This window comes from Nomascus leucogenys, chromosome 20 (genome assembly GCF_006542625.1).
Source record: "Nomascus leucogenys isolate Asia chromosome 20, Asia_NLE_v1, whole genome shotgun sequence".
Lineage (NCBI taxonomy): Eukaryota > Metazoa > Chordata > Mammalia > Primates > Hylobatidae > Nomascus > Nomascus leucogenys.
The window spans coordinates 34,728,912-34,737,637 of NC_044400.1; the positions used below are offsets into that span (position 1 = coordinate 34,728,912).

At 40.9% G+C, this 8,726-nt stretch overlaps 1 long non-coding RNA gene across 1 annotated transcript; it reads right to left on the reverse strand.

Moving 5' to 3' along the window:
* Positions 1 to 1,772: 1,772 nt before the first annotated feature.
* On the reverse strand, positions 1,773 to 2,943 carry LOC115831921. Its single transcript, XR_004027415.1, has 2 exons — positions 2,881 to 2,943; positions 1,773 to 2,158 (listed from the first exon to the last, which is right to left on the reverse strand). It is a non-coding gene; the product is annotated as an uncharacterized LOC115831921 (long non-coding RNA).
* Between the last annotated feature and the right edge of the window lie 5,783 nt (positions 2,944 to 8,726).

An 8,726-nucleotide genomic window follows, 5' to 3' on the forward strand; every position in this document is an offset into this window, starting at 1 on the left:
TATTTTTTTTTGTTTAACTTTTAAGTTTGGGGGTACACGTGCAGGATGTGCAAGTTTGTTATAAAGGTAAATGTGTGTCATGGGGGTTGCTTGTATAGATTATTTCATCACCCAGGTATTAAGCCTAGTGCCCATTAGTTATTTTTCCTGATCCTCTCTCTCCTCCCAACCTCTACCCTCCAATAGGCCCCAGTGTGTGTTGTTCCCCTCTGTGTGTTCATGTGTTCTCATCATTTAGCTCCCACTTATAAGTGAGAATACATGATATCTGGTTTTCTGTTCCTGTATTAGTTTGCTAAGGATAATGGCCTCCAGGTCCATCTATGTCCCTGCAAAGGGCATGTTCTCATTCAGTTTTATGGCTGCATAGTATTCCATGGTGTATATGTACCACATTTTCTTTATCCAATCTATCATCGATGGGCATTTGGGTTGGTTCCGTGTCTTTGCTCTTGTGGATAGTGCTGCAATGAACATACGCATGCATGTGTCTTTATGACAGAATGATTTATATTCCTTTGGGTATATACCCAGTAATGGGATCGCAGGTTTCAATGGTATTTCTGTCTTTAGGTCTTTGAGGAATCAGCATACTACCTTCCACAATGGTTGAACTAATTTACACTACCATTGACAGCGTATAAGCATTCCTTTTTCTCCACAACCTTGTCAGCATCTGTTATTTTTTGACTTTTTAATAATATGTTTTTGACATTTTAATAATAAGCCATTCTGACTGGCATGAGATGGTATCTCATTGTGGTTTTGATTTGCATTTCTCTAATGATCAGTGATGTTGAGCTTTTTTTCATATGCTTGTTGGCGGCTTGTATGTCTTCTTTTGAGAAATGTCTGTTCATATCCTTTGCCTGCTTTTTAATGGGGTTGTTTTTTTCTTGTAAATTTGTTTAAGTTCCTTATAGATGCTGGATATTAGACCTTTGTCAGATGTATAGTTTGCAAAAATTTTCTCCCATTCTGTAGGTTTTCTGTTTACTCTGTTGATAGTTTATTTTGCTGTGCAGAAGCTCTTTAGTTTAATTAGATCCTATTTGTCAATTTTTGTTTTTGTTGCAATTGCTTTTGGCATCTTTGTCATGATATCTTGGCCTGTGCTGATGTCCTGAATGATATTGCATAGGTTGTCTTCCAGGGTTTTTAAGTATTTAATCCATCTTGAGTTAATGTTTGTATATGGTGTAAGGAAGGAGTCCAGTTTCAATCTTCTGCATATGGCTAGCCAGTCATCCCAGCATCATTTATTGAATAGGGCATCCTTTCCCCATTGCTTGTTTTTGTCAGGTTTATGGAAGATCAGATAGTTGTAGGTGTGCAGTCTTATTTCTGGGTTTTCTATTCTGTTCCATTGGTTCGTGTATCTGTTCTTGTGCCAGTACCATGCTGTTTTGTTTACTCTAGCCCTGTAGCATATTTTGAAGTTAGGAAGTGTGATGCCTCCAGCTTTGTTCTTTTTGCTTAGGATTGTCGTGGCTATTCAGGCTCTTTTTTTTTGTTCATGTGAATTTTAAAATAATTTTTTCTAGTTCTGTGAAGAATGTCAATGGTAGTTTATTGGGAATAGCATTGAATCTATAAATTGCTTTGGGCAGTGTAGCCATTTTCTCAATATTGGTTCTTCTTATCCACAAGCATGGAATACTTTTCCATTTGTTTGTATCGTCTCTGATTTCTTTGAGCAGTGTTTTGCAGTTCTCCTTGTAGAAATCTTTCACTTCCCTTGTTAGCTGTATTCCTAGGTATTTTATTCTTTGTGTGGCAATTGTGAACTGGAATTTTTTCATGATTTGGCTCTTAGCTTGCCTGTTGTTGACGTGTAGGAATGCTAGTGAATTTTGCGCATTGATTTTGTATCCTGAGACTTTGCTGAAGTTGCTTATCAGCTTAAGAAGCCCTTAGGCTGAGAGGATAGAGTTTTCTAAATATAGGATCATGTCATTTGCAAACAGGGATTGTTTGACTTCCTCTCTTCCTTTTTGAATGCCGTTTATTTCTTTCTCTTGCCTGATTGCTCTGGCCAGAACTTCCAATACTATGTTGAATAGGAGTGGCGAGAGAGGGCATCCTTGTCTTGTGCAGGTTTTCAAGGGAATGCTTCCCAAAGCTGATATTTTGACAAGAATAGTTCAACTTCTTGGTTCTGATGAAAACAAAAAGAAATTCTAAGGACGAATAATCTTCTTTATAAATGAGATAAGTGGCAGACTATAGATACAGGGGAGATTTAAAAACTTTCTAACATGTAAATCTTTATAGATTTACTTGAAAATAATACCATAGATAAACAGTTTTCCAGGAATATGAAATGACCAAAATTGAATTTAGCAACAATAGAAAACCCATCGATGAAATTTTCAAAGCAGTAAAAAATGTATCCTTAAAAAAGCCAACATGTCTAGACAGTTTTACAGGGTATTTTAAAAAACCAAATCTATAAAAAGACAAGCTGTATATTAATAAAAAGTCCCAGAGCATACAGCATAGAAAATGATGGAGAAGCTGCTCAATTTATTCCATGAGGCTGGAAAAGCTCCTTCAATGAGGACAGGAAAAAAACCCACCACTTTAGAACATAGAGGCAAAAGTCTCCAGCAACATATTAACAAGTTAGATCTGGCAGTGCATCCAGAGTGTATGTCACAACCAGGAAATAAATACCATGATATGTAATGTGTGGTATTTATTAAAGTCCCTGGCACAAAGTAAGTAATCAAGTCAGCTATTAGCATTCTAATCCTGAATAGATGGTTTTATATTGATGATAATTTTTAGATAAGTCACCATATTAACTATTAATGCAGAAACAAGATATATGATCACCTACATATTTGGCTGAAATATGCATTTATTAGGGGAACTTACAGAGGGCTTCAGCATCCCCGGGATGGATAGTAAGAAAAGATAAGTTCATCCTGGGTATGTCCACAGTAACGGTGAGGTTGTGGAGTCTATATGAGGGCTTAAGGCATTTGGCTCAGGGCCGGGGCTAGTTTCTACATGTATAACAGCAACAGGGTTAACCTCAGTGTTTTTGAGCATGGACCTAAACAGTTTTATCAGTGTCTGGGAATGTTCAAGGTCCCGGCTTGGGTGAAGCCTGCAGGGAAAACATGCAGCTGCCTGGGTCACAGAGCGGTCAAGGCACTCTGTGTTTCTCGGTCAGGACAGAGAAAAAGTGGGGAAACTGGGGGAGGCTACAGCTACCTTCAGTGCTGTGACAGTATTATTAAGGATAGAAGGTGGGCAAGAGTTCCCACTATCAACATTACACCGGATGTAGCTAAAAAATAAATCAAGACTTAAAAAGACAAATTACAGTGCTGAAAAGGGAAAACCACATTTGCAACGTGTATGTACTGAGAAGATCCAAGGAAGCAAACCTAAAAATGTGGTCATCAGACAAATATAAATGAACACACAAGAATCGAATACTTTCCTGTAAATCAGGATTGCCCAATTAGAAATTGGGAACGACAAATATGACATGCATTCAGCAACCCAAAACATAAAAAGTTGAAGCACAAACTTTATAAGAAATATGCAAGATGGCCGGGTGCTGTGGCTCACGCCTGTAATCCCAGCACTTTGGGAGGCCAAGACGGGTGGATCACAAGGTCAGGAGATCGAGACCATCCTGGCTAACATGGTGAAACCCCGTCTCTACTAAAAATCAAAAAAATTAGCCAGGCGTGGTGGTGGGTGCCTGTAGTCCCAGCTACTCGGGAGGCTGAGGCAGGAGAATGGCATGAACCTGGGAGGTGGAGCTTACAGTGAGCGGAGATCATGCCACTGCTCTCCAGCCTGGGCGACAGAGTGAGACTCCATCTCAAGAAAAAAAAAAAAAAAAAGAAAAGACAAATTACAGTGTTGGAAAGGGAAAACCACACTTGCAACACGTATGTACTGAAAAGATCCAAGGAAACAAACCTAAAAATGTGGTCATCAGACAAATATAAATGAACGCACAAGAATCGAATACTTTCCTGTAAATCAGGATTGCCCAGTTAGAAAATGGGAATGACAAATATGACATGACATTCAGCAACCCAAAACATAAAAAATTGAAGCACAGACTTTATAAGAAATATGCAAGATGTGTAACAAGAAAATTAAAAATTATAAAACACAAATGAATATCATTAAAAGAGACCTAAATAAATAAACATCACGTGTCTGAATGGAAAATTCAGTATTTAAAGATGTAAACTCTCTTCCTATGAACTTACAGAACGTCTCAACAAAATCTCTACTGGATTTTTAATGGAAATCCAAATGGAAGAGAAAATGTGCAAGAATAACCAAGAAAACATTTGACATAAAAGATCAACAAATAATACAAGGTATACCATTAAGCCAATTACTTATTGAAAACTTATGGTACATGCACAGGGCTCAACCAACAGAGTAACTCAACAGAATAGTAAATTTTACAGTACACTTAAGGATTTGTGGTAATTTATACCTGTATCTGTGTTTCTCAAATCCATGGGGAAATATAGCATTCTGATAAGCAATGTTGGAAAAATTGACTACGCATTTGGAAAAATGAAATGAGATATCTAAATCTTGCTCTGCAATAAATAAATCAGCTGTATTAAAGAGCCACATTTTTAAAAACATAAGCATTAGGAGAAAATTTAAGACGATACATAAAACTATTTTGGGGGGGGTGCACATATAATCCAGACACTTTTTATAAAACATTTATAGATAATTTGACCAAAAACTAAAAATAACTTCGAGAAGAGAAAAATACCACTAATAAATTAAATGACAAATAACCAACTTTTGGAAAACAATATTCAGGAAGTTAGGGGCTACTCACTATCCATCTTTCTATATAAAGAGCTTCTAAAAGTCAGTAAAGAGAATGAAAATAATTTAAAAGAAAAATGGGCAAAGGATGCCAGTGGAGAATTCACAGATTCAGAATCTGTGTGTGAAAAGATGCTCAACTTCAAAGGGAATGTAAACTTTAGCCATAATACTGTATTTTGTTTTGTCTCTCTGGTTTGCAAAAATGAAAAAGACTGATAATACCCACTGCTGGCAAGCATGTGGAGAAACAGGCCTTCTCGTCTGCAGTGTGAGAGAGGGCAGCTTGGTGAACATCAAGCTTCTTGAATGCAAGTTGCCAATCTGTTCAATTGTAAAATGCACATACTCTTGATGAAGAAATTTTACTTCTAGGGCTTTAGACTTAAATAAAAAAAAGCTTGTTATACGCACATTAGGATGGCTACATGAGATGCTAAGGATGCTCATTCTAGACCTTTTATAAAGAGAAAATTTGAAACAGTATCAATGTATATCTACTCTGGAGTGCAATGCAGCCATTACGCAGAAGGAGGTAGACCTATGCGGCTGACAAGAAAAGAGTATTTCTAAAATGTTGGTGCATAAAGCAAAGAAAAGTATATGTAGTATGGTTCTGATGTTTAAACCTGTAAAGATGACATTTATGATGATGCATGTTTATACAAGTAGGGATGTGTGTGTGTGTGTGTGTGTATGCACAGAAAAGGGCCTGGGAGTGGCATCCTCCCAGCTGACAGTGGTGAGTCCAGATGTGGGCAGGGGGAGCCGCTGCTGATGCGCGAGTTGTCTGAAGCCCTTCGGTGAGAATGCATCTGCTCAGGCTAATGCGAGCTTGCCTAAGTGAACTTTCCAGAGCTTCAGTCCCAGAGCCATTGTCATTGCGGAAGTTCTTTTTGCGGTTAGAGTTCCAAATGCTCACATTACTAAGCCACCATCCTCAGTCCATTGGCCTTGGTCTCTAACTCATCATCTTGGAAAGCCCTCAACCCAGCAGCTGGGAGTTCAGCTCTAGGAATGGAGAGGATGAGGCACTGAGGGAAATCCCCTATCAGAATAAGGCAGAGCTCTGGCATCACAGTGGTAGCTCACTGATGTTGGACCCTCATTTTCATTGGGGAAAGACCCCAGAGGGTGGGGAATTCAGATGCTGCAGGTCTCCCAACCCTGTCTCTTTTGGTAGGGAAAGTCATTAATATGTGTAATCTGTTCAACCATGTTGTAGTAATTATGTCTCCAGCCAGTACCCAATGTGACAAGATCAGGAGAGAGCACGGTTATTCATCAGTGAGTTGTCACAGCCTAATTGTCCTTTAAATGCATCAGAATACAGTGGAGGTTGAAGAATGCCGGGAGAGATCTCCGTAGCTACCCTGAGAACCAGCACAGGTAGACGCTGACAAAATGAAATACAGTTTCTGAGCAAATAGTGGATCCCAAATGAGGGTGTATCAGCACACATTGCCCTTCCCTGTTTTGCTGTGTTCTTCCTCGCACCCCTGACACCTACTTAATATTCACAGGGGCTGTCATCAATGAGCGCTACCCCTATACCAGACAGCTTAGGAACAGCATCTTTGAGCTGTGCAGTAACTCTGTGAAGTGGCTACTGCGTGATGCCCATTTTACAGATGAGGAAACTGAGGGTCACAGGAGTTAGGTGAACATCCAAGATTCTGTGGCAAATAAATAGAAAAACTGGGAATGAAACTCGGTCTAAAGCTCTCTCTCTGTGTGTGTGTGTGTCTCTCTGTGTATGTGTGTGTGCTGGAGAAGTTGCTGAACATGCCCCCATGTCTGGAATTCTCTCCAGCTTGTGTGTGTTTGTCGTCAGAACTCTTGAGAGATGCTACTCTTGACTACTGCAGCCCAAAGGAATTACCTCTACTGCCTTAATTTTCCCAGTTGATTAGAATTTGCTCCCGCACCCAGCCTTTCATTGGTTTGCTGACACATGGGTTCAAAGCGGCCTTCAAGCTAGTGGGGACAGAAGGCACAGTGCTGTCCCTTGAAATGGCAGTCCCAGCTGGAGCCCTGCACCCGCTCCCCTCCAAGCTGTCTGATGCACGCTGCCTTCACAACCAGCCTTTGAGAGAGCCTCATCTGCATGATGGTTGTCCTGGCTTCATTTATTTGAAGACAAAATCTTCCTGGAATCTTTTGATCCTTTACCTGAGCCGGGGGTCACTGCTTGTGGAAATGAATCTCAAATTTATCTTCCTGAACTAAAGAAATTGGTAACTTCTTGCTAAACTTTCTCCCTCCTTGAGTAAATGGGTTAGGGAGTTGCTGGGGTCCCCTCTCAATATTAAGGGAGCTGGGCTGGGCGTAGCTGCTCACGCCTGTAATCTCAGCAGTTTGGCAGGCCGAGGCAGGCTGATCACCTGAGGTCAGGAGTTCGAGACCAGCCTGACCAACATGGTGAAACCCTGTCTCTACTAAAAATACAAAATCAGCCAGGTGTGGTGGCGGGCACCTGTAATCCCAGCTACTCGGGAGGCTGAGGCAGGAGAAATGCTTGAACTCAGAAGGCAGAGGTTGCAGTGAGCCAAGATCGCCATTGCACTCCAGCCTGGGTGACAAAAGTGACTCCATCTCAAAAAAGAAAAAAAATATTAAGGGGGCTTCCTGGAAGGAAGGTTTATGAGCTAAAACTGACTGACTTTGTGATTTCAATGACACAAGTACACAGAATCAACCAGCTCCCCAGCCCTCCTGGTTGTGTGGTTTTCACCACGTGACTTTTGCAGCTTCTCCCACTGAGCAGGCACAGTCGGTTCTCCCCCGTGGCTCTGAATTGAACCCTCTTGGCCTCTTTGGTCAGTGGACACATTAGAGGCCTGAGAAAGCCTGGGCTGGTTTAGGTTCCTTGTCCCGCTGCTGCCACCTCTGCCTGTGCACATGCCTGGCAGGGTGCCCGGGGGCCTAGGGGCAGTGATTACTCTAGCCAGGCCACTAACTCCGCCTAGAGCCAGCCCTGGGCTGGGGCCCATGCCCCGCCTGACTACTCCACACACCCCAGGAAGAAATGCCTGCTGAGGGCTTGGTAATTGTTAGGCAGTATGATTCTGGAAATCACTGATTCGTCAGCTTTCAAGGGCATTTGCTTGGAGGTCAAGAGTTGAACTTGAGCTCCAGCTTTGTTTTGGCTACTGACCTCTGGTCATGCCACTGCAGCCTCGGGACTCTGAATTCCTTCCTCTGGGAGGCATCCCCAGGGTGGGCCTAGAGGAGTTCATCAACAGCTCTCCAGAGCAGGCTTTGTTGCTTGTGAGAAGGGAATCACAACTGTGAGAGTGGACCCGAGGGGAAGGTTCCCTCACCCACCAGAACCCAAACCACAATGTTAAAATACATCATCTGGCTTTTAAGTCTTTATTTCTTTATTCATTTTTCTCAAATTGCATTGATTTGGTAAAAATGAAGCCTGTTCATGACAAGAAATGGAAATAATGCAGAAAGAGAGAGAGAGAAAAAATATGCATGTTTTCAACTAACCTGGATTCAACTGCACTCCAATAACCACCCCTGCCCCAGGGGCCCTCACCTCAGCCATATAGACTATAAAAGGGTGCAAGCAGGGCTGAAGAAAGAGACTCCCTTCAATAAAAAGGGGATTTGTGATACCTCCTATTTTCAATATAAAAGTATTTTATTAAATTTTACTTCAATTTAAGAGAAGAAAAGGAAGTGGTATTTAAATGAAAAGAATTGCTGATCTTCAAATAAATGTTGCTTTGCCACAAAAGATATTATTTTGTAAAAGAGTCCTGCAAGGCTAACAAGATATGAAAAACACAAAGAAGTTGGAGCCTTTATGTTTTTAACTCACATCTCAATTTCAGAAGGTCTTAATTATACTCGATTATAAAAGATGAGGAAATCAGCATTCT